The 24,462-nt window shown below is 38.8% G+C and overlaps 1 long non-coding RNA gene across 1 annotated transcript in view; it reads left to right on the plus strand.

Annotated features, from left to right (window-relative positions):
• The first annotated feature begins 19,501 nt into the window (after window positions 1-19,501).
• The window catches only part of LOC140508309 (uncharacterized), a 219,531-nt gene continuing 214,570 nt past the window's right edge, over window positions 19,502-24,462 (plus strand). The window contains exon 1 of the long non-coding RNA XR_011968382.1: window positions 19,502-19,665. This is a non-coding gene — a long non-coding RNA (uncharacterized lncRNA). The remainder of the gene's footprint in view (window positions 19,666-24,462) is intronic.

The following is a 24,462-nucleotide window of genomic DNA, read 5'->3' on the forward strand; positions in this document are numbered from 1 at the left end:
GACAAACCACTGAAGTATCTTTGCCAAGGAAATCCCATGAACAGTATGGTCCTTAGGGGCACTAAGAGTTGGACACAACTAAGTGACTGAACAACAACAGCAAGGTTAATTCATCAATGGGCAACTTTCATGGGAACTTTCTCTTGCTCCATGTCTTCCCTGAATGAATCATTTCTCAGACTTTTCCCCTGGGAAGTTGCTTTTCAATAAGAAACAAATATGTGCATTTGTTATGTACAATGTATAATAATAATCACACAGCATGTGATATAGTATGTTTTACCATAAAAGTAGCATAATAGAAGCAAGAGCTGTACTAGTCTGGGAAGAATTAAAGAAATAATGGCTTTGACTTCAGACTTCTAATGCTTCCACAATAAAGAAGCAAAGAGTTTAAGTCGCTGAGGTAGGAGAAAAGTAGCTGCTCTAAAGCTCTAAAGAAGGGCACTGCGTCTCGACTTGTTGCCTATAGACAAAAGGCAGAAATGGGACTTCTCGGGTGGTGTTAAACTGACCCTTTCTGTTGCTACTGCCTAGGTTTTCATTGTGAAAGAAGAGGAGGTAAAAAGTTATGGCTCAGTGTTTTTATTCTCAGAATCCATGGTTCCCAATTTATATTTTTTTTGGTGTCTCTGTTTTCCCTTGAAGTGTGTGTTGGGCTGTACTGCAAGTTGCCCAAAGTCCTGGTCATAGAGAAAACAGAATGGTTTGGGTGATAATGAATTTGTGTTCCACAGTCCTTGTCAGCCCCCAATGATTCTTTCCCTATTCTCTTGGGGGTGACAAAGCCCAGAAAAAATTGTCATACATTTCATCATGGTAACTCCACTGGCTACAGTGGCACTGCCTCCATGGAACTACTGCTCTGTCTTCTTCTCACACTCCTATTTAAAGGTGGTGTGATTCAACATTGCTCTTCTCTGGTCAGTGTGAGTTGGTATTCAAGAACCTGCCATGGGCCTTTGCTACAAATCCAAATATAGAATATAATATTTATGTGGAAGATAATGTGATTTGCACTGGTCACAAAGCTCTTCAGGTATTTCAGAGTAAACTTGGAAGATGGAATCCCATAGTATAGAGAAGCAAACAAATGAATAAATAAGGCAGTAGAAAGGTAAATGGATCAGACTGCAACTTTCTTTTTCAAGTTCAGTACTTTGCTGCTCTTTCAAGAACAAAATTTTTGATTCCTAAAACCTGAACCTCACTTTCCACTAGTGCTGTTTGATTTTGTTGTTGTGTTGACTTTGACCACCTACCTTCTTTAGACACTGCCACATCTTTTCCCGCGTTCAGAACCATGGTCAGTACCTTGATTACCATCTTTGTCTTATCACTAGTCAGTATCACAGTATCTTTGGAGCACAAGACTAAAAGCTGGAAGAGAGCTTAGAGGGAAAAAGGAAGAGCATTGTTATAGCATCTATTATGTACCAGGAACTGTGCTAAGTGCTAAGATATAAATAATATCTTATTTGAGAAAATTAAGGTCAAATGAAGCTAAGTGACTTGTTCAAATTAACCAAACTAATAGGTGGCAGAGTTAGAATTTGAAATTGGGTCCTCAGTGTCTCCAAGTTCATTACTCTTTCACAGCACCAGTTCTTTTTTGTTCTGTCCTGGTCCATTTCTTATTCTCTGGACTTTCCTAGTCAGCAGACTTTTCATCCTGAAGATATCTCTACACTGTGGCCCTTTCTTCTAATTGCTGAATCTTTCCTGGACTACCATTTTATTCTTTAAAAAGCTTTTCTAATAAAATTTTATCTTTTTCCAATTGCATGTAAAAACAATTTTTAACATTTAACAAAATTTTTTAAAATTTTGAGTTCCAAATTCTCTCCCTCCCTCCCATTTCTCCTTCCTCAGATGGTAAGCAGTGTGCAATCATAAGAAAAAATATTTCCATATTATGGACCACCACTTTATTAGGTGCATGGAAAACACTTGCTTTGCTTCCAACTCCACTCCTCATTCTATCAACCTTTCTATCTCTTCTCTAACAGTCTTGCCCTTGTGCTGGCACCCTTTCCCCTGCCTCTACTTTTAAGTTCTCTTTTATGTGTTGTCATCCTCCATTACAGTGTAACCTCCTTAAGGGAAGATACTGCCTTTTTTTTGCTTGTATTTGTATTGCCAGTGCTAATTGCAGAACCTGCCACATGAGATGTTTAGTAAATGTTCATTCTATGTATCTATCTATTATAATTCTACTCCTACCCTTGCCCTATCATTTCTATCAGAACACACTAGCTATAACCTCTTACTTGCTTCCCAATTAGGGAAGGTTTTGGTCAATATTATGGAGTCTGTGAAGTCACAGATCCCCCTTGTCTCCTGATCTTAGTCCTTCCCAGGAAGGACAATAACAGTATTTATTATTGTCAAATTTTGAGAGCAAGTGCCCTATATTAGGCAATTCCTTTGATGGGGAAAGAGAGTCTGATATTGGGAGATGTGTGTGTGTGTGTGTGTGTGTGTGAGTGTTCATCCTTCGTTGCCAAAGAAGACCATGTCATCAGAGAAATAATGACATGACTTGCACTTGACTTCTGTTTTGAGTGAGGGAGGGCTGTGCAGGTCACCAGCCTCACTTCTCCTCCAGAACCATCTGAATCCAGTGACCAGATATTCATCAGGATGACTGGAGATGACCCAGGATGAGGCATTTGGGGTTAAGTGACTTGTTCAAGGTCACACAGCTAGTGAGTGTGAAGTGTCTGAGGTGAGATTTGAACTCAGGTCCTCCTGATTTCTGCACTGGTGGTTTATCTGCTGTACCACCTAGCTGCCCCTATTGAGAAATAATTGACAATTTTAAGACAGAGTTTAAAAAACGTGTTTATTGGTATCCTTTATTAATGGGTTACATTAGCTAAGGATGGGAAAAAGCCATACTGATGGAAATATTTCAGATGTGATGAGTTTGAGGATTAGTTGGTAAAGTATCTTTTTGTAGATAATCTGGAAAATTTGATAGATATGAACCCTAATTTCAGATGATGTACTGGACTCTGAACATGGCTAATGCATTTATGTGTGCATAAGCTATAAATAGGTGGGCCAGGCTTAGCAAGAGAATGTCATTGTAGTGGCAGCTGAGTGTAAGAACTGGGTGATCTACTTAAAAAGTTAAATTCTGGCTGGATCTTAAGGGAATTATACTCCTTTGTTTCATCTATAAAATTGAAGCCTAATTATATGAAGAACTATTTGGGAGTCAAAATCAATTTGCTACACCAGAAGAAAGAGAACAGGCTAGCAGGAACCAGCTGAGCAATGATTCATATGAAACACAGGACCATAGTCAGGAGTGCTAGAAACACAGGGAAGTGCCAGTGCTAGAATGATAGTAGGTATTCATTAAACACTTGTTGATTGATTGATGGGCTGAGTTATAAAGGAACTCTCCTAGGAAAATATATGTTAGTAGAGGCAGAATGATGAATAACTCTATCACCCTAGGGTAGAGGAAAGTCACCTTTAGGAATTAATCCTTTACTTTTACTCAGGCTGTGTTGGTCTGATCTATTGGGCCCAAAGGATTCCCACGAAATGAAATTCATAGTTGGTTTGCTTGTATAGTCATTGTTGAATTATCCACAGAGATAATGAGATGGAGAGAAGTTACCAGTCTCTAGATATCCAAGGGCCAGAGAAGCCATGCTGATCAACTAGGACTGTCCTGGCCCTTGGACCCTTCTGACTCTTGTTGATGTCCTGGCTGGTGCCATGAGCTTGCTCTATATAGATTAGTATTGCTATTAGAGTTGAAATACCCAGTTTTGCTAGGCTTTGTGATAAAATAGAATTGATCAAGCATTCCATGCAAAGAAGATATATGTTAAACTCAGTAGTATCCAGGTGAGATTTATTCTGCAGAGAATTTTCTCTACCCTAGGGTCAAGTTCTGGGCATTTTTCCAGCTCTGGGTGATATGGGTATTTTTCACCAACTTGAACAACAGACAGACTCTCTAAGCGCTATTACACAATACTTATTATTGGACATTTGACTATTAGGACTGTTTCCATTTATCACAACATTTAGTCACTGTAGATATTTTAATAAAGCTTCTTCAGATACATCTTACCCAGTATACTGCAAGTGATGAAAAATGTGTGTTAGCTGGGTGAATTTTCCTCTGATGGATGGTTAGAACCAAGAGAAATGTGATATACCCACAATATACTTTCATGATACAAGTGACTGGGATATAAGGATTACAATGCAATACCATTGACTTTTAGGAGCTTTTAGAGGCTAGTGTGGGGAGTAAGATGCCATTTTAAAACATTTCTGTCAGTTGACAGTGCTCATATATAAGGGATCTCTGCCCATCCAACTGCCAGTCTTAGAATAATAAAATGTTAGAGTCATGAAAATAAAAGTTGGAAAAGATCTTAATGATCCTTTAGTTTAACCACTTTCCCAATGCATGAATCACCTTGACAAACTTCCTGACAAGTGACCAGTCAATGTCTACTTAAACAGCCACAGGGTTGGGAAAGGAAGAGAGTCTTACAATTTCATGTGTTAAAGAATAATTAATTCAGAGAGTTCAAGATGCAGTGCACATTTCATTCTTTTTCATAGTGATACTTTATAGTTAGAAGATGTTATGAAGCTCTCCTAGAACCTTTCCCTGCCCAAATCTGAGATTCTCTGAGGCATGTCAGAAGAAAGCCTTGTTCATTACAAAAGAGCTTTCCCCTGGTTGAGTAGCAGTCAAAAAAATTTTTTTTCATGCACTTTGAGTATGATTATGTAAGAAATCTGGCTTGAGGGTATCAGTGCATTTATGGTTGTGTTCAACCATTTCCTTTTCTTCCTTCTTCCCTAGCCAAATGAACTAACTGGTTTGTGTTGGAGACAACCCTCATAAACTGTAGCTGTGTGTAACTTTATAGAATGGTGGTGTTGGATTCAAATAGAGATAGGGGCCACTAATTTGTAATAAAGATCTTTGTGGGACACTTGTTGACTTAGTTTTAAAATGTAATGTTATCTATGCTTCATTGTATTTTTATTATTTTTGTATATATTATGCAAAATATAATATATGTATGCATATACATACATATACACACGTGTACATACACACACATACACACACATATTTATATGTATATTTACTATTTCCCTATTCCATTTTAATCTGGCTCAGGAGTATTTGTGGGCTGCACAGGGGTCTGTGGGTCATGTGTTAGATACTGTTATGGAACATGTGGAGATATTGTCTCCTCCACTCAACCCACATAAACCCTAAAAGGCCTCTCTTGGAAGGTTTACAGCATTTCACTTTCCCCCTATGCTAAGAGCTAAGTGTATAGATAGCATCTTGTAGTGGAAAGAGACAGTGCACTGAGCCAGAAAATCTGAGTTTTAGTGTAGATTCTACTGCCTTTTTTGTGTGACCTTGAACCTTCTGTTTCACTTTTCTGCACCTCAGTTTTGGCCAATAATAAAATGAGGATAAATTCACAGAAGTGTTTTGTAAGTGGTGTAACAGATGCAAAAATGCTTATAAGACATAGCAGTATGGTACAGTGAATTGAGAGCTAGATTAATAGTCAAGAAGATCTGGATTTGAATACTGACTCAGGTACTAATTATATGTGATCTTGGTCAAGTCCCTTAACCTCTTTAAGCCTCAATTTCCTTACCTGTAAAATGAGGGGGTTGGATTTGATAATGTCTAAGGTCTCTTTTAGCCCCAAATCTATGCTTCTGTGATCCTACAAACACAAAACATTACTGATAAATTTGAATATAATAGAGTGAAGTTATGGATTTGGGGTCAGAGGACTTGCGTTTCAACCCAATCTCTGTTGCTTATTTACCTGTGTAGCCTTGGTCAGATCATTTAACTTATTTGGATCTTAGTTTCCTCATTTGTAGAAGTGGAGAGAAAGGTTAGACTGAGTGATCTTTAAATCTTAGCTCATTGGGGAACTTCCTGCATGGAAATTTCACCTACCAATTCAGGTCAGCAATTTGTAAGATATAATTGTAGAGAATTCCATGGGACCATTGTAAGGCCTTAGTAAACTTTCCTTCCTTCCTTCCTTCTTCCTTCCTTCCTTCCTTCCTTCCTTCCTTCCTTCCTTCCTTCCTTCCTTCCTTCCTTCCTTCCTTCCTTCCTTCCCTTCTTTCTTTTTCTCCTTCCTTCCCCTCAGAGGATAAATCACCTCTGGTCATGCACTCAATATATCTGAGAGATGACTTGAGTTCAGATCTTCCTGACTCCAATGCCAGTTTCTCTATTCTTTACATCCAAGGGTGTAGGGTGTTTTCAGGGAGGTCCAGTACCTTTGGTGTGATGGCTGCTGAGCCCTTTTTAGGGCTCTTTCCACCTTTGGTGTCTACCTGTTCCACCTAACTCTCACCTGTGGCTCCAAGAAGCTGCAGTATGCACAGTGGCCACCCCCCTGTAAACTGTTTTGGCAGATGGACCAAACCAGATTGAGGGTAACCAAGAGATCTCAAATCAATTGGTAAGTTAGAGGGGTGTCTACCCCAAGCATATGAAGACTTCCTCTGGTGCAATGGATGGATGAGAACAATTTGTTCCAATGGCCATGAAAGCAGCTGAAGCTGGCGATGTGGTGCACTTAGAGCTTGATTAGACACCAAAGACGCCAAGGTCATCCACTGCATCCTGAGCCATAGCCAGTCATCTTGACTCTGTCCTGCTACTGGACTATGATGACTGGAGGAGAGAAGGAGGCTGACAACTTCATTCAACTCTGCTTCACTTAAATCCAATTTATGCATGACATCATCCATACCATTTTACTATTATGCCTCAAAGTCCTGTGGTGACAGGCAAGTGATAAAGCAGCAGGTGCGATGGATACACTGGGAGCTGTAGTCACAACCCTGCATGCAGGTGGCCCAAGTCATAGGGTTGTTTTTCACTGGAAGCAGCAGTGGGACTTGGCATCCCCCTGGGTGTCTTTTTAGGATCTCACTGCTCACCTCCTGGTGTGAGGAAGGGGGCTAGAAAAGGTGCCCTAAAAATTATCTGCTTACTCAACCCTGTCCTGATTACTGTGACAGGTGCAGAATCCCACTATGCAGTCAAAACAAAAAAAATGTACAAAATGTACAGAAACATCTGCAAAGATGATTTCACTCACCATCGGCACATGGAACATGCACACACTTACAGACAACACAAAATCCACTAGACCTGAAAGACAAACTGCTCTTGTTGCATGAGAACTCAACAGGTACCACATCCAAAGAGTAGCCCTAGGTGAAACATGACTGGCAAATGAAGGCCAGCTTACTTAAGTTGGAGCTGGACACTTATTTTTCTGGAGTGGCTGCTATGAAGGGGAGTGCCATGAAGCTGGAGTAAGTTTTGCAATCAAAACTAATCTAGTCAGCAAGCTGGTGTGCCTACCAAAAGGAGTGAATGACAGGCTCATGACAATGTGACTGCCACTTGCAGGAAAGCACCATGCCACCATCATCAGTGTCTATGTTCCCACCATGACGAACCCTGATGAGGTGAAAGAAAAATTTTGTGAAGACCTAGAGACCCTAATGTTCCAAAAGAGGGCAAGCTTATTGTTCTGGGTGACTTTAATGCTAGAATAGTCTCAGACTACTTTGTCAGGGAGTTCTAGGGAGAAATGGAGTTGGAAACAGCAACAGCAATGGTCATTTACTGCTGAAGATTTGTGTATCACATGGCCTCATCACCAACACTGTTTTCCGTTTACCTAAATGCCATAAAACTTCATGGATGTACCCTTGCAGCAAACTTTGGCATCTAATAGATTATGTGGTTGTAAGGAGAAGAGACAGACAAGATGTGAGAGTGACAAAGGCAATGTGTGGTGCAGACTGCTGGACTGATCATAGACTTATCCTTTCCAAACTAAATACTTGCACTCATCAAAAGTGCTGCCCCCAAGACAAAATGACTACCAGAAGAATTAATGTCAACAAATTAGAACTCTTCTTTGAGCATGAATAGTTTGTTGCTAACTTGGAGGGAAAGTTAAGCCAATACAGTTGGCAACAGTTGAGCAGAAAAGGAGTGGGCAGCGATCAGAGATTTGGTGTACAGCACTGCATTTGCTCACCTGGGTCAGAACACTCACAAACACCAAGACTGGTTTGATGAAAATGATGGGGAAATTCAGAAGTTGCTAAGTGAAAAACAAGAACTCCACACGATTTACCAGTAGGATAGTTCATCCATCTTCAACAGGGCTCCATTTAATTCCATCAAAAGCAAAGTACAAGCAAAGCTTAGAGATGCAGGATTCCTGGCTCAGTAAGAAGGCAGATGAAATTCAGTTTTATGCTGATAGTAACAATCCAAAGCAATTTCATGATTCCTCAAAAGCTATTTATGGACAAAAAACCTATGGTGCATCACAACTACTCAGCGCTGATGGAGCCACATTCATTAGTGATTAGGACATGATCCTAGAGAAATGGGCTGAACACTTCCATAGTGTTCTCAACAGACCATCATCAATCAATGCTGAGGCCATTGAGTGTTTACCTCAGGTTGAAGTCAATCCCTCCTTAGCTAAACTTCCAATTGAAGAAGAGGTTTTGAGGGCCATTAGGCTCCTTTCATGTTGCAAAGCACCTTGTGCTGAGTCTATTCTAGATGAAATTTACAAGGTAGGGAGATCATTGCTCATATAAAAGCTGACTAAAATATTCCAGGTTACATGGCAAAAGGAGGTTATCCCCCAGAAGTTCAAGGATGCCTCCATTGCCCATCTCTATAAATGTAAAGGGAATAGATTATCCTGTGAAAATCACAGGGGGGGTGGGTCTCTGTCTTAGTCATTGCTGGCAAGATTCTTGTTAGAGTCCTCCTTAATAGGCTGATCCTTCACCTAGAAGATGGTCATATACCTGAGAGCCAATGTGACTTCAGAAAGGGCCAAGGAACAGTCAATATGGTGTTTGCTGCCTGACAACTCTAGGAGAAATGCCAGGAGCAGAACACAGGTCTGTACATGTTTGTGGATCTGACCGAGGCCTTTCACACTGTTAGTTGTGAGGGCTTATGGTAAATTATGTCAAAATTTGGTTGCCCAGAGAAGTTTATCAGCATTGTATGCCAACTTCATGACGGCATGTTTGTCCGGGTTCTGGATGGTAGACAATGCTCTTGTGCCTTCCCAGTCACCAGTGGAGGGAAAAAGGGCTGTGTGCTTGCTGCCATGCTTTTTATTTTTTTTTCATTTAAATTTATTTAAGTTTTCAATATTCACTTCCACAAAATTTTGGGTTCCAAATTTTCTCCCCATTTCTCCCCTTCCCCCACCTGAAAATGCCAAGCATTCTAATTATCCCTGTTTCCAATCTGTCCTCCCTTCTAACATCCCTTCCTTCCCTTCTCCCCATCTTGTCTTTTGTCCTGTAGGGTAAGATAACTTTCTATACACCATTACCTGAATTTCTTATTTCCTAGTTTCAAGAACAATACTCAGCACTTGTTCCTAAAACTTTGAGTTCCAACTTCTCTTCATCCCTCCCTCCCCACCCATTCCCTTTGGGAAGGCAAGCAATTCAATATAGGCCATATCTGTGAAGTTTTGCAAATGGCTTCCATAATAGTCATCTTGTGTAAAACTATCTATATTTCCCTCCATCCTATCCTGCCCCCTATTTCTTCTATTCTCTCTTTTGATCCTATCTTTCCCCAAGAGTGTTGACTTCTAATTGCTCCCTCCTCCCATTGCCCTCCCTTCCATCATCCCCGCCACCCTGCTTATCCCCTTCTCCCCCACTTTCTTGTATTGTAAGATAGGTTTTCATACCAAAATGAGTGTGAATTTTACTCCTTCCTTTAGTCTAATGTGATGAGAGTAAGCTTCATGTTTTTTTCTCACCTCCCCCCTTTTTCCCTCCACTGAAAAGTCTTTTACTTGCCTCTTTTATGAGAGATAATTTGCCCCATTCCATTTCTCCCTTTCTCCTCCCAATATATTTCTCTCTCACCACTTAATTTCACTTTTTAAAGATATGATCCCATTCTATTCAATTCATCCTGTGCTCTGTGTGTGTGTGTATGTGTGTGTGTAATCCCGCCAACTACCCAGATACTGAAAAAAGTTTCAAGAGTTACAAATATTGTCTTTCCATGTAGAAATGTAAATTGTTCAACTTTACTAAGTCCTTTATGATTTCTCTTTGCAGTTTACCTTTTCATGCTTCTCTTGATTCTTGTGTTTGAAAGTCAAATTTTCTTTTCAGCTCTGGTCTTTTCATCAAGAATGCTTGAAAGTCCTCTATTTCACTGAAAGACCATTTTTTCTCCTGAAGTATTATACTTAGTTTTGCTGGGTAGGTGATTCTTGGTTTTAGTCCTAGTTCCTTTGACTTCTGGAATATCATATTCCATACCCTTTGATCCCTTATGTAGAAGCTGCTAGATCTTGTGTTATCCTGATTGTATTTCCACAATACTTGAATTGTTTCTTTCTATCTGCTTGCAATATTTTCTCCTTGACCTGGGAACTCTGGAATTTGGCCATAATGGAGTTTCTCTTTTTGGATCTCTTTCAGGCGGTGATCTGTGGATTCCTTGAATACTTATTTTGCCCTCTGGTTCTAGAATATCAGGGCAGTTTTCCTTGATAATTTCATGAAGGATAATGTCTATGCTCTTTTTTTGATCATGGCTTTCAGGTAGTCCCATAATTTTTAAATTTTCTCTCCTGGATCTATTTTCCAGGTCAGTTGAAAGGATGGGAGAAGAAATCTGTTCATCAAGAAAGTAATCTTCTGTAGTCTTATTTTTTTTCCCTTTTTTGGGCATTTTTCCAACCAGTTCCTTGACTTTTGGGTCCTTTGTCAAGAGTAGAATATACTCTGGGAATCTGTAAGATCTCAGTTTCTCCAAAGTGTCACAATCAAACATGTACACTGGTCTGGGAGAAGTGAGGGATTTTTGTGCCTAGAATCTTAACAGTTTCCTCTCCACAGCCACCTGGCCTCCAGTTCCACCAGCTCCCTCAGGGCCTCTACACAGGGCTGAGGTAAAATTCAGCTCCTCAGTGCCCCCAGGGGTTTTTACGATCCACCATTGGATGCAGGCTGCTGTAGGGGCTGTGGAAGCTGATGCTGCCTGCCTGATGTGGCCTCTGTGGCCGCTGCTGCCTGTTCAAGTGTGAAGGACAACAACCAACCATTCTTTATGTCCCTACCCTCTCTGAGATATTATGTACTTTTTTCTCCTTATTGTTAAATGTATTTCATGTTTTCAGGCTACTCATCTCTTGTATCCTTTAGGCTGGTAGAGAATTAATATTTTCTATCAGTCTGTGCAATGGCCATCAAAGAAAAAGGGGAATAGCTTTATTTGGATGCCAGAGAAAACACCAGTGAGAGGCAGTCTTGTGTTTCTTCAGTACTAGATGCCTACAGTATAACTATATTACAGTGAGCCCTGGAGATTCAATTCCACTCTCAAGAGTAGTGTAGCTATTTGTCCCTTTTAAATAAATGTAACTTTGTTTTAAATTTTCTTCCCCCCACCCCAATCTATTTTTCCCAAGGCTGCCTTTTTGTAAGACTATCATATTCTGTATTCTCTGAAGGCCTTAAATTCCCTTTAGAGTTGTGATAGATATTTGGTTCTTCAGTCTAAATGGAAGCTGATTTCTGGGGATGATAAGTTCAGCAAAGCATTACAGCTGCCATGAGTATTGATCTCTGCTGCTACAGTAGATGGATCAGTGTGGGCGGTGAATGTCATTATTCCCTCTGCCTCAGAAATCCCAGATGTACCAGAGAAGATAGTGCATCAGTAGTAAAGATTTTGAAGATTTACTTAGAATAGATTGGAAACAGTCTGCCTTAACACAGAAAGATTCAGAACTGCAATCAAGTTATCCCTGCTAATGACTGAGGTACTGACAAAGAATGGAAAATCTGATTGGAAAGGGGAATGGAGCACAGAAATGGTGAGCTCTACTTTTGTCCCTGGTTCTGGGCTATGAGGCATACTCCTAAAAGAACATTCATAGGAGAACTCTTTGTGGCAGAGCTCTGCTTATCAGTAGATATTCACAGTCAATTCCCATGCTCCTTTTACACATATTAAGAAAACATATTGTCTTGAGTTGGCATTGAAACCACGGGAAGTTAAGTAATTAGAAGATTATAGATGAACTAGGAAACACGATCATCATTTGGTTGTTTATAAGAGAGGTATTAGGCACCCAGTTGATCATAGTACTCCTGAGTGCTTCCTGAACCAGATTAAAATGTAATTGGGAAATATTTAATAAAATAAATAAAAATAAATTAACATGGGATTTCATTTTAAAACTAAATTAATATGTGACCTACAGGGATCCTTTATTATAAATTGTGGCCCCCCCCCCCATTTCTATTTGAGCTCAACACCTCTGATTTAGAGGTACTCTAACCTAGAGCACTGGGCTTGGAGTCAGGAAGAACTGAGTTCAAATCTGACCTCAGACTGGTTGTATAACCTTGGACAAGTCTCTTATTTGCCTCAGTTACTCATCTGTAAAATGGGGACACGATAGAGAAGGAAATGACAAACCTCTCTAGTATCCTTGCCAAGAAAATCCCATGGACAAAAAATAAGTCCATGGGGTTACGCAGAGTTAGACAGAACTAAATCACTGAACAAAAACAACAACGACCAATGTGCAAAGCACTGTGTCAAACACTGGGAATAAAAACAAGACAAGGAAGACAATCTCTACGCTCGACGAGCTGCCCTTCTAATGGAGATACAATACATGTGGAAGGTTTCAGTTGCAAGTCGGATGGAAAAGTCCCATGGTGTAGAAAAAAGGCAGGCAACACATTCTCTTTAATCATATAAAATCATATCATCTTCTGCTGTTGTGACAGTGTCAAGGACTTTGGTGGGAAGAACTTCCTTCTCTGAGTCCTTAGTGGCTGAGGCTGTAACATGTGCATGAAGTACTCACTATGTACCAGGCACCATGCCTGGAAGGGCCCTTTGAAGTCATCTAGTTGAATATCTCTTTGTAAAAATGAGGAACAAAATATTCAGAGAGATGCAAAACATCATCTGGAAGGATGTTGGAGATAAGAATGTGGTAATAGGGGTCAAGAGCTAGTAAGAAAAGATACCCAGGTCCTCCAGTTGGTCTGCTCTCTTTAGGTCCAGTGGAATGGTAGCAGTGCTGGGTAATCAAATCATGTTTTACCAAGGGAGGAGACAAAGAAAAATTCAGTTGAACAAGAATTTAGTAGACATTTCCTATGTGCCAGATGATAGGCACTATGGCATAGTAGATACAACTATGGTCTCAGAATTAGGATGAATCCTTAGGTTTAAGGTCTGCTTCTCACACATGTGATCCGAGGCAAGTCACTTAAGTTGTTAGCATTCTAGACAGCTGTGTAAGACTCCAGGTTGCATAATCATTGCTAGTCTGTTTTGGTAGAATGTGTTTTATCACTTGCACCAATAAAATAAGCAGATCCGGACAGAAAGAAAAGCATGAAGTCATTGGAGTGGAGATAAAAGACAACCCCCCCCCCCCCCAAATCAGACACTGCCCTCAAAACACTTAATGATAATCATCGTAATGGCTAACATTTATATTGCCCTTACTATTTGCCAGGCATTGTGCTAAGAACTTGGCAATGATTATCTTATTTAATCCTCACAAGAACCCTGGAAGATGGGCCCTATTATTACTCCCCATTTTACACATTAAAAAAAACTGAGACAGACAAAAATTAATCAACTTGTTTAGGGTCACACAGCTAGCAAGTGGCTGAGGCTGGAGTTGAACTCAGGTTTTCCTGACTCCAAGCTCAGGGCTCTATAAACTGGGCCACCTAGCATGTACCCAGTAACACCCACTGTATGCAAAATAATTTTGGGGTGAGGTGGAGAAAAATTATTAGGAGAATCTGGGAAGGCTTCTTGCACTGGTACTTAAATCGAATGTTAAACCAAAACCTAAAGCCAAGAGTCTTGGCCCCACGGCAATGCTTCTAGCTCAGTGTCCTCAGCCGTCATCCTGGAAAGCAAACTTTGTAGAAATGCTGCCTGGTATCTGCTCCTGCACATGTTACAGCCTCAGCCACTAAGGACTCAGAGAAGGAAGTTCTTCCCACCAAAGTCCTTGACACTGTCACAACAGCAGAAGATGATATGATTTTATATGATTAAAGAGAATGTGTTGCCTGCCTTTTTTCTACACCATGGGACTTTTCCATCCGACTTGCAACTGAAACCTTCCACATGTATTGTATCTCCATTAGAAGGGCAGCTCGTCGAGCGTAGAGATTGTCTTCCTTGTCTTGTTTTTATTCCCAGTGTTTGACACAGTGCTTTGCACATTGGTCGTTGTTGTTTTTGTTCAGTGATTTAGTTCTGTCTAACTCTGCGTAACCCCATGGACTTATTTTTTGTCCATGGGATTTTCTTGGCAAGGATACTAGAGAGGTTTGTCATTTCCTTCTCTATCGTGTCCCCATTTTACAGATGAGTAACTGAGGCAAATAAGAGACTTGTCCAAGGTTATACAACCAGTCTGAGGTCAGATTTGAACTCAGTTCTTCCTGACTCCAAGCCCAGTGCTCTATCTAATGCACCACCTAGCTGTCCTAGCTTGGCACATAGTGCTTAATAAATGCTTCATTCATTTATTCACCTTAGGATTCCAAGAAGTGGAGTTGAGGAAGGAGAACATTCAAAGATGGGGAGGTAGCTCATGGAAGGGTACAGAGGGTAGAGACAGAATGATGTGAAAAAGTAGATCAGTTTGGCTGAAATCTGGGGTATGTGATTAGGTAAACAGCCTTAAAAATTGGGTTGCAACCAGATTGTGAATAACTTTAAATGCCATACAAAGGAATAATTATTTAATCCTAGGTGCATTGGGGAGTTATTAAATCATCTTAAGAAGTGGGATAGCTTGGGATGACCTGTGCTTTATCAGTTTGGCAGCTGTGTGGGGGAAGGATTAGAAGGAGGAGAGGCTGGACAAAAGGAGATTGATTAGGGAGTTATTGCCTAGTTGGGGAGGGGTTGGGTAGCTTCAAAATATTAAGGAATTCTTTCTTATATCAAGCTGAAATCTTCTACCCTGAAATTTTTACCTATTGGTTCTTAGATTGGCTCTCTGGAGCTAAGCAGAATGACTTAAATATAGATTATGCATTGAAAGAAATACACTTGGATATACTGTATTGACCATGGCCAGCAAATCAAGTTCTTTTTAGATATTAAGAATCAGGGTTATAGTACTGCATGGAACTTAAGAGTAGAACGTGGTAGAGGCACATTTAGGAAAATGTCATGAAAAGGGATTTGTACAGAATGAAAAATTTTTCAACAAGCATTTTTCAAACTCAATGTTCCAGGCACTGTGCTCAGGTCCGGGAATACAAAGAAAGGCAAAAACATGGTCCCTTCCTAAAGGGAACTCACACACTAATGGGGAAGACAACATGCAAACAACTATGTACAAACAAAATAGGTACAGGTTGAATGGGAGATAATCTCAGAAGGAAGACAACATCAGTGTGGGTTGGGTGACTAATGGAATGTTGTCTGCTCAAGTGTTTAGACCGGTGCCTGGCACCAAACAGTCTCTTAATGTTCATTGACTAACCTTTTCAAGGCTCACCCACACTGATGAGACAGGTCATCGATCCAGTGGAGAAATTAAGTAAGTGGAGAAATATTTTTAACATTTAGAGGTATTCAAAATTGGAATGGGCCTTAGGAAGCAGTGAGAGCCCCATCTCTGTAGGTCTTCAGATAACAACTTGTTGGGAATGCTGTTAGAAGAGTTTCCTGCTCAGAAATGGGATGATCTCTGAGAACTCCTCCAAATCTGAAATTTCTGTGATTCTAAGAGAAAACTATTGCTCAATGGCTGACCAGGATGAGACTTTGGAGCCATTTTTTGAGAACAGTAAAACTGGACTGGGGTGAAACTCCTTGAATAAATCCAAGAACAAAATGTTCTAAATGTGGAGAACAATTTTTATTCCTCAACATTTCTTATTGAAGGTATGGGTCTTTTTTTATTTTGAAACTTCAGAGGAAGTGTGTGTATGTGTGTGTGTGTGTGTGTGTGTGTGTGTGTGTGTGTGTGTGTGTGTGTATGTGATAAGAAAGGTGGCAAAGAACAGCTATAATTCTCATATTTTAAGGATTTCAAAAAAATCATTGTTTCTAAAATGTACATGTTCCTTCTTGGTTATTGATGCCACTTACATTTACAAATGATTGAAAAGGGAAAAATCAATAGTCTGGATCGCAAATGAGCCCATAGCCCTTTCTTTTGACCGTTCTCAATGGTAGAAAAATCTTCATTCACTGAGGGAAGATTTGACTTTTGGAATTGGTCCAAAGTTTCTAATATCTAAGTGTGGTGAATGGATAACTGAGTTGGGGGGAGGCTTGGGTATTGTTATTGACTAAAACCAGTCATGACTATAAAGTAATGAAACTATTTTGTTTGCATGGTTCTTAAACTATCTCCAAGGCAGCCCTAAAAAAAGAGAGTTTCCAACATGTTTTAAGAGATGGATTAGTTGTAGAGCCTCCCTTGCTGGCTACTTTGAAGGGAGCAACACTTATGTGATGTACATATTCTCATATGTTTCTTTAAAAGTCAGCCTAACAGTTTGCTTTCATTTACAGTCTGACTCCTCCCTTTCTCCTTGCTTCCCCCCTCCAATTTTTATTGTGCAATATCTCTTGTAATCATCTTAGTTCATGTCTTGATTCCTAAAATATAATTATCTCCTCGATTTTTCTGCATCTAGTCTCTTTTGGCTTCTAGTTGATAGAGCAGGGTCTGAAGTCAGGATGACCTGAGTTCAGATCTAGTCTCAGATGCTTATTAACTGGGCAAATCACTAAACATTCCTCAGCCTCAATTTCCTTAAATGTGAAATGGGGATAATAATAGCACTTACTTTTAAGGATTATTGTGAGGATCAAATAAGATAATATTTATAAATCTCTTTGTAAAACTTAAAGTGCTATATAAATGATGCTGGCTATTATTCATCATGATTATGAATACTTATTTTATTATGAGCATCAACTAATGTGCTTAACTTTAATGGTGAGCTCAGTCAGGGAAAACAAGTAGTTTATAGCAAAGATATTTAATGAAAGATTATATTAATAAAACAGCAATAAAATATTTCCTCCATGAACCTTGTGGCAGACTCTCCACAAAAATATGATATCAGTGGATAGAGAATAGGTATAGAGAATGTATGGAAGTAGACTACACACATAAGAGGTATGTATGGCCAAGGCACACATTGGGGGTACAAAAATGGTTTACATGTATATGTCTTAGGTTGCTGGGGCTAATTCCATGGGTTGAAGGAGTGATCACGCATTCTTGCCTACTCCCCAATATTTATCAATATTCTCTTTTTTTTGTGTTTTGTTCTCCTTATTTCTTTACATTCTAATGTTCTAATTGTATTTTTTCACACAATTTATTTAATGTTCTGATTTTAAATTTATCGTGTTCTTCTAGGAGAACCAAAAGTCTCTGGACATCCCACCCTGTCTTCAAGACTGATCACTTTGACTTAAGTAGAATCAAGTTTATTCTAAGTTATAGTCTTTTGCTTCCCCTCCCCCCGCAAATTTTCCACTTCCTTATTTTTAGAAATCCAAATCTGGTTTTTTTTTTTTCAAAGACTCTATCACTTTGGAGAAATCCTATCACCTGTTCCATGTTGTCTACTTTTATTATTTCTAATTTGAGAGACCAACCTAATTCCATTCTACTATATCCTTTTAAATCTCTTTTTCTTTTGAATCTTTCTTGACTTTCTTGTTATTGTTCTTTGATTTCCAGAGATTCCACAGAATTTTTTTCAATAGGGATATTTTGTTTCATTTTCTTCTGTAATATAATTGTTAAATTCATTTTTTCTTGCTTTTATGAGTGACATTGTTGGACAGAACCTTCTGTCTTTCAGCCTTTTTATTTTATAATAAAATTTATGTTACATAATATTTATGTTATCTTATAATATTTCACAGTAGCTTGACTCTAGTCCCTCCTCCTCTTTCCTCCCTTCCTGTTTTGCTATATACAAATACATGCTTGAAACTAGGCATCATCAACCTTTTTGATTTGGAGGCATTGCATCAATATTCTCTTAAATGAGTAATTATGTGTTAAGCCTGATCTCTTCTGTTCTAAAAGGTGCACAATTTATGTATATTCTGATGAGATCTCTTCAAGGACATGAGTTAAAGAGATGAATTAAAAGCAACTGGATCTCAGGTTGATAGGGGTGGCCAACAGTGACAATGCCATTCTTGACCTTTTCAGGAACCTCCAGACAAAGGGTATACTTTTCACACATACACATATATGTATGCATGTACACACACACACTCACACACACACACACACACATGCATGTACCTCCACACAGATCTATAGAGTTTTTTTTTCCAGTCCTGAATCAGCATTGTTCATGTTGATGCAAGCATTTGCTCTTCCATTTCTGGCACCATTTTCTGATCATTGAAAAATAATTCTTTGTTAGTAATGAGTAATGAGATTTGAAGCTGGATTGCCCTGGTCATTTAGTAAGAAAGCATCACTTCTGACATCATCAGCACTTACCAGTGAGGCCCCTGCTCACTAACTGGCCAAGTGGCACCTGTCCATGGATTGTCTTCTCTGAGGACTAATTGACCAAGTCATGTGCTTCTAGCTGGTGGGCAATCTTTTCCATACTGGGCAATTTGGTATAGGCAAAGAATCTTGGCAGCCTAAGACTTAATTACCTTTTTTTTCTATAGGGAAACCTTTGATGGACTGGTTCCAATAATTAACCTAAAGATGATGTGCAATCAATGACATTGAAATATAGCAGTTATCTCAGGATGAGCTTAGTTTGGATACTAATAAATATGTGGAGAATGAGTTTTATAGAAACTACTGTTAATTTATACTTGGGGAGGGGGAGAGAAAATCTTTTAGAAGAAGTAAGAAAAAAATGAAAAGAGTAGGGAAGAGGGAGAGAACAAACATTGATTAAATGCCTATTCTGTGTCAAACACTGTGCTAAGAAGTTTATAAATATTATTGCTTTTGATCACCACAATTACCTTGGGAAGTAGTGATTATTAACGATTAACTAAATAAAAATTTTTATAACAAACTATATTTAATATAAAACTTTCTTCTACTTAGGAAAAAATCTCCCAAAGAAGGAGTTCATTTGTATTTTCAGTATATAATATTGATATTAACACTTCCTTGACCCATTTCTTAGATTGTTGTCTTTAGACAAAAATTCCTTTCTTCAGTAGCTCCATATAATATGGAGTGGGTTACAAGAGTAAAAATACGATACTGGCTGGTGAAATGAAAAGTCGTATGGGACAGTGTTTAGAAGGAACTCCCACCTCCTGTAGGGCTCCTTATGTCTCCCAGTGATGTCACAATGATTCCCATTTGACCTGCTCCCTACTTGTCTCTGCAGGTATCCTGGGGATGATACTCTGTTTTCTACGGTGTACTGCTCTAATTGAGGTGGAGTCTCTCCTGGAGTCTTTTCCTCTGGATATGTTGTCTCTGGGTGCTGGTCCATTGCATGTGTGTTCTCTGTTAGACACTGGGACAACTTGATATGTGCCATCCCTGCCAGGTATGTTTCCACTGGGCGTGTGACTATGGGCTTTTGTGCTATCTTGACAGTATTGTTATTGTATAAATTGGTTTCCTTGCTTTATTCATTTTACTACATATTAGTTTACATAAATTTTCCCACATTTCTCTAAAACCATCCTTTCTTGTGATAGAGTAATATTTTATACGCTAATAGAGCTTATTTGTTCAGCCATTCTCTAATCAGTAAGCCTACCCTTAGTTTCCAGTTCCTTGTCATTAAAAAAAGAGCTCTTAAAAAATTTTTTGTTCATATAGATCTTTTTTTCTCTTTCTTTGATATCCACATGAATAAAGGCAGCTAGGTGGTTTAGTGCATAGAGCACCAGTGCAGGAGTCAGGAGGACCTGAATTCAAATCTCACCTTGGACACGACACTCACTGGTTGTGTGACCTTGGGCAAGTCATTTAACCCAATTGCCTCATCCTGGGTCATCTCCAGTCATCCTGATGAATATCTGGTCACTGGATTCAGATGGCTCTGGAGGAGAAGTGAGGCTGGTGACCTGCATAGCCTTCCCTCACTAAAAACAAAGTCAAGTGCCAGTCATGTCATCATTTCTCCAATGGCATGGTCTTTGGCAACAGACGAATGCACATGAATAAGACTGGAAAGATAAAAAAGAAAGTAAAGTAATAGAAATTTAGAAATGTTAGTTATGATATTTTTTTAGACCCTTTCCTTTCCTTTCCTTTCTTTTCCTTTCCTTTCTTTTCCTTTCCTTTCCTTTCCTTTCCTTTCCTTTCCTTTCCTTTCCTTTCCTTTCCTTTCCTTTCCTTTCCTTTCCTTTCCTTTCCTTTCCTTTCCTTTCCTTTCCTTTCCTTTCCTTTCCTTTCCTTTCCTTTCCTTTCCTTTCCTTTCCTTTCCTTTCCTTTCCTTTCCTTTTTCCTTTCCTTTCCTTTCCTTTCCTTTCCTTTCCTTTCCTTTCCTTTCCTTTCCTTTCCTTTCCTTTCCTTTCCTTTCCTTTCCTTTCCTTTCCTTTCCTTTCCTTTCTTCTCTCCCTACCTCTTTCCCCCTCTTCCATTTCTGGCACCATTTTCTGAATTACCATTTTCTGAGCTATATAACCCATCTGAAAGGGAAAAGACAGTGTTCATAGACAGAGGCAAGAGAGGAAGGCAAGTAGTCTCAGAGGTTAAGGTATCAATGTGTTTCAATGGGGCTATGACTGCATATCCATGGATTATTATAATAACATTATGCTTAGAATCTCTGGCTCTCCCACCTCTATTCTGTAGGTCAGAAATGACAGCTAGATATGGGAAATGCTTTATAGTCCCTATTAGTAGGGAGGTTGATGGATTGCTTGAGCTTAGGAGTTCTGAGCTATATTAGGGTTAAAGCTGATTTGGTATCTGCACTGTTTACCACTAGTATGCTGATTCTCTAAGAGTGAGGAGTGGGAAGGGAAGTAAGGTGGGGGCTGCCAGACTGTTTAAGGAAGGATGAACCAGCCCATGTCCAAAATGGTGCAGATCAAAGCTTCCCATATTGATTAGCAGCAGAATCATGGAATCAAGTCAAATCAGTGAGTGGCTATTGCACTTTCAGTCCAGGCAAGAAAGGGAAGCCTGGTCTCAAGAAACAAATCACATCGAAAACCTAGAAATAAATGGCTAATTCTTATGGGGAGAGTTTGTATAAAATATTTTTAGCTACGTTAACATTTTTTGATCATTTAAGATTTAATAAGTTGGTTACCTACCTTGGCATATTCAAAAGAAAAATATTATGTCATGGTGTAAGATAAAGTTTGACTTAATTCTTCTGACATAACCCAAGAGACTTTTATCATCTTAGTGCTTCTAAATTATGTAAGGCTTATTGGCAATCATATGACATATTATTCCTAGGTCATGATGGATTGAGATAGTATGGATCTGTTCTTTGTGCCAAAAAATCCCCAAGACACCACTTTAAGTCTAGTTCATAAATTATCATCTACACTGTGAGTCCATCATAGTATTAATTACCATTAGAAAAAAGTAGAGTGTCCATTCTGAAACTTTTGAGTTTTCCTTTGTGTTGAGAAGTTATGACATGAGTCAAAGGACTGCATCATACAATTAAACTTAAAGATGATTAAGTACCTAATAAATGCCTTGCGTATAACAGGCACTTAGATTAGCTAAGTTTCTGTTTTGTTCTTTACAATATTTTAAAAGCAATTCAGCAAATATATTTGTCATTAGTTTAAATTTAATAAACTTGTTGAATTGAGTGCCTGCTGTGTATGGAACACTGTGCTAGGCACCGAGAGAGATAACAAAATTACACAGGAAATGCTAAAATACATTTGTGTCTATTAAGGGAATATGACAACCACAGATAACTAAAGTATCAAATAAAACGTTGCCCCATAGAAGTATAAGCAGAGTATGTGATTTCTGAAGGGAAAATATTCAGATCCACTTGGGAAGTAGTCATTATCTGATATTTCCCTTATCAGAAGACTTGCTGCTAGAAGTGACACTCTGATTTGGACTGATAGAAATTCAATAGATGGAACTGTGAAATGTAGAAATGCCAAGCATAGGGAATAGCTTAAGCAAAGACTGTTTTTGATCCTTTTGTTTGACTTCATCTTGTGGGGAATACCTGTACAAGGATACTCCCTTTACCAAGGTAGATTGGCTCCAGTTCTGTAACTTGGAGTCTTAGAGATTTGTCTGGGACACAGAGAGACTGAGCAACTTGTCTGGGTCACACAATCAACATATGTCAGAGACAGCACTTGAACTCAAGTCATTTTTACCCTGAAACCCACAACACTACCCTGAATAAAAATGGAGAAATCTGGAACTCTGAATGGAGGATCCCATCATGTCTTCCTGCAGCCCTCACAAGGATTCAGTACTGTGAATTGTGGATTCTTACCAGAGACCTAAGGCTGACCATCACAGTCCCTGAGCGTAGATGGACTTCCACTTTGTCTGTCTCTGAACATAGGAAGTGAGTCATCTGTTCTACATGAGGGCAAGGGCAGGGTCTTCACTCTCTATCACAGAATACATTTGGGCTTAGGAGTTATTGATGATTTGCTTCTGGCTTCTTATTCAACTACATACTCTTAAAAAAATCTATATTTAAACAAATACCAAATAAAACAAACATTTTCATATATATATGTATATACATATGTAACAGAGAAGATTGTACATGAAACTTCAAATCTATTATGAAAAGCTTGCTTTTTATTTTATGCATGTGATAAATTCAACATATAGCTTTCAAAAAAAGAGATAAGAATTGTGGAAGTCCTGTTTGTTTGGAGCATAATAAGTACATGAAAGGTAGTAATATAAGATAGGAGAGGTAGTGTGGTGTTAGATAGTGTAGGGCCTTGAATACCAGGGCAAGAAATTTTAACCTTTCTAAGTGAACTTCAATAAATTGCTGAGGGTTTTGAATGAAGGAGTAATGTAATCAGACTGATATATAAATAAGTTAAATAAGATAGTGGTGTCAGAGATGCTTTGGAGAGGCAAGAGAGTAAGGATGGAAAGACCTATTAAGAGATACTCTAATAGCAATGAAGGGAAGGTCTAGGGCAGAGCCATCCTGAATAGAGGGGAGGAAGAGGGAATAGTCTAAGAGGATACCAAACATGTTGGAAAATGGGAGATGGGGTGAATGTACTCAGTTGTGTTACCCCTGAAGCACTGGGGGTGCTGTTTCCTCTTTGTTGGCTTTTTCATACTCTAATACCATGCTTCATTTCCATAAGGAGTTTGTCATATGTCTAGATGTCTTACTCTTGTATTTTTTTCTTGCTACTAAAAGGAGAAATCTGGAAAGGTCCATATTTAGATGTCTGATTGTGATTAGTAAGATGCCATTGAGAAAGATGTTGCTGAATTGAACTAGAATAAGAGTTAAACTTTCTATGTTGGCAAAGAATTGGAAATTGAGAGTATGCCCATAAGTTGGATAATGACTGAACAAGTTGAGATATATGAATTAATGGAATAGTAATATGGCATAAGAAATGATGAGCAGGTCGATTTCAGAAAAACCTGGAAAGACTTACGTGAACTGATGCAAAGTTAAGTGAGCAGAACCAGAAGATTACATTGTGTGATGATGAACTATGATAGACAACTCTTCTCAGCAATACAATGATCTAAGACAATTCCAAAGGACTCATATTGGAAAATTCTACCCATATCCAGAGAAAAAGAATTGAGAGAATCTGAATGCAGATTGAAGTATACTATTTTTACTTTATTTTTTGTGAGTTTTCTTCTCTTTTTTCCTGTTTCTTCTTTCACAACATGATTAATATAGAAATATATTTTATATGAATGCACATGTATAACCTATATAAAATTGCTTATTATTTTAGGGAGCAAGAAGATGAGGGAGGGAGAAATTTTGGAATTCAAAGTTTAAAAAAAATGAATGTTAAAAATTATCTTTACATGTAATTGAAAAAAATAGAATATGATTAAAAAAGTAAGGATGAAAGGATCAAGGTCCTCTTTCCCCACCATGTTGCAGAATTCCATAGCTTAGAGGATGAGACCAGTTTCCCTCTAGCTTGTTATCGCAGTGATATCCAGGGATTGTAGCTGGGACTGAGAGGCTGCCTGTTTTCACAGATGGCTACACAGAGGAGAAAATACCACCCCCTAGAAACTGGTTTTCTACCTAGGTGTAACCCAACTTCTATATAATTGATGGAAGTGAAGGAGGATTATATATGGATAAAAGTAATAGGCCATGTTCATATACCACTTTGTTTTTTTACATAGCATTTCTTTCAAAATAACCTTG

Source organism: Notamacropus eugenii, chromosome 1 (genome assembly GCF_028372415.1).
Source record: "Notamacropus eugenii isolate mMacEug1 chromosome 1, mMacEug1.pri_v2, whole genome shotgun sequence".
NCBI classification, from domain to species: domain Eukaryota; kingdom Metazoa; phylum Chordata; class Mammalia; order Diprotodontia; family Macropodidae; genus Notamacropus; species Notamacropus eugenii.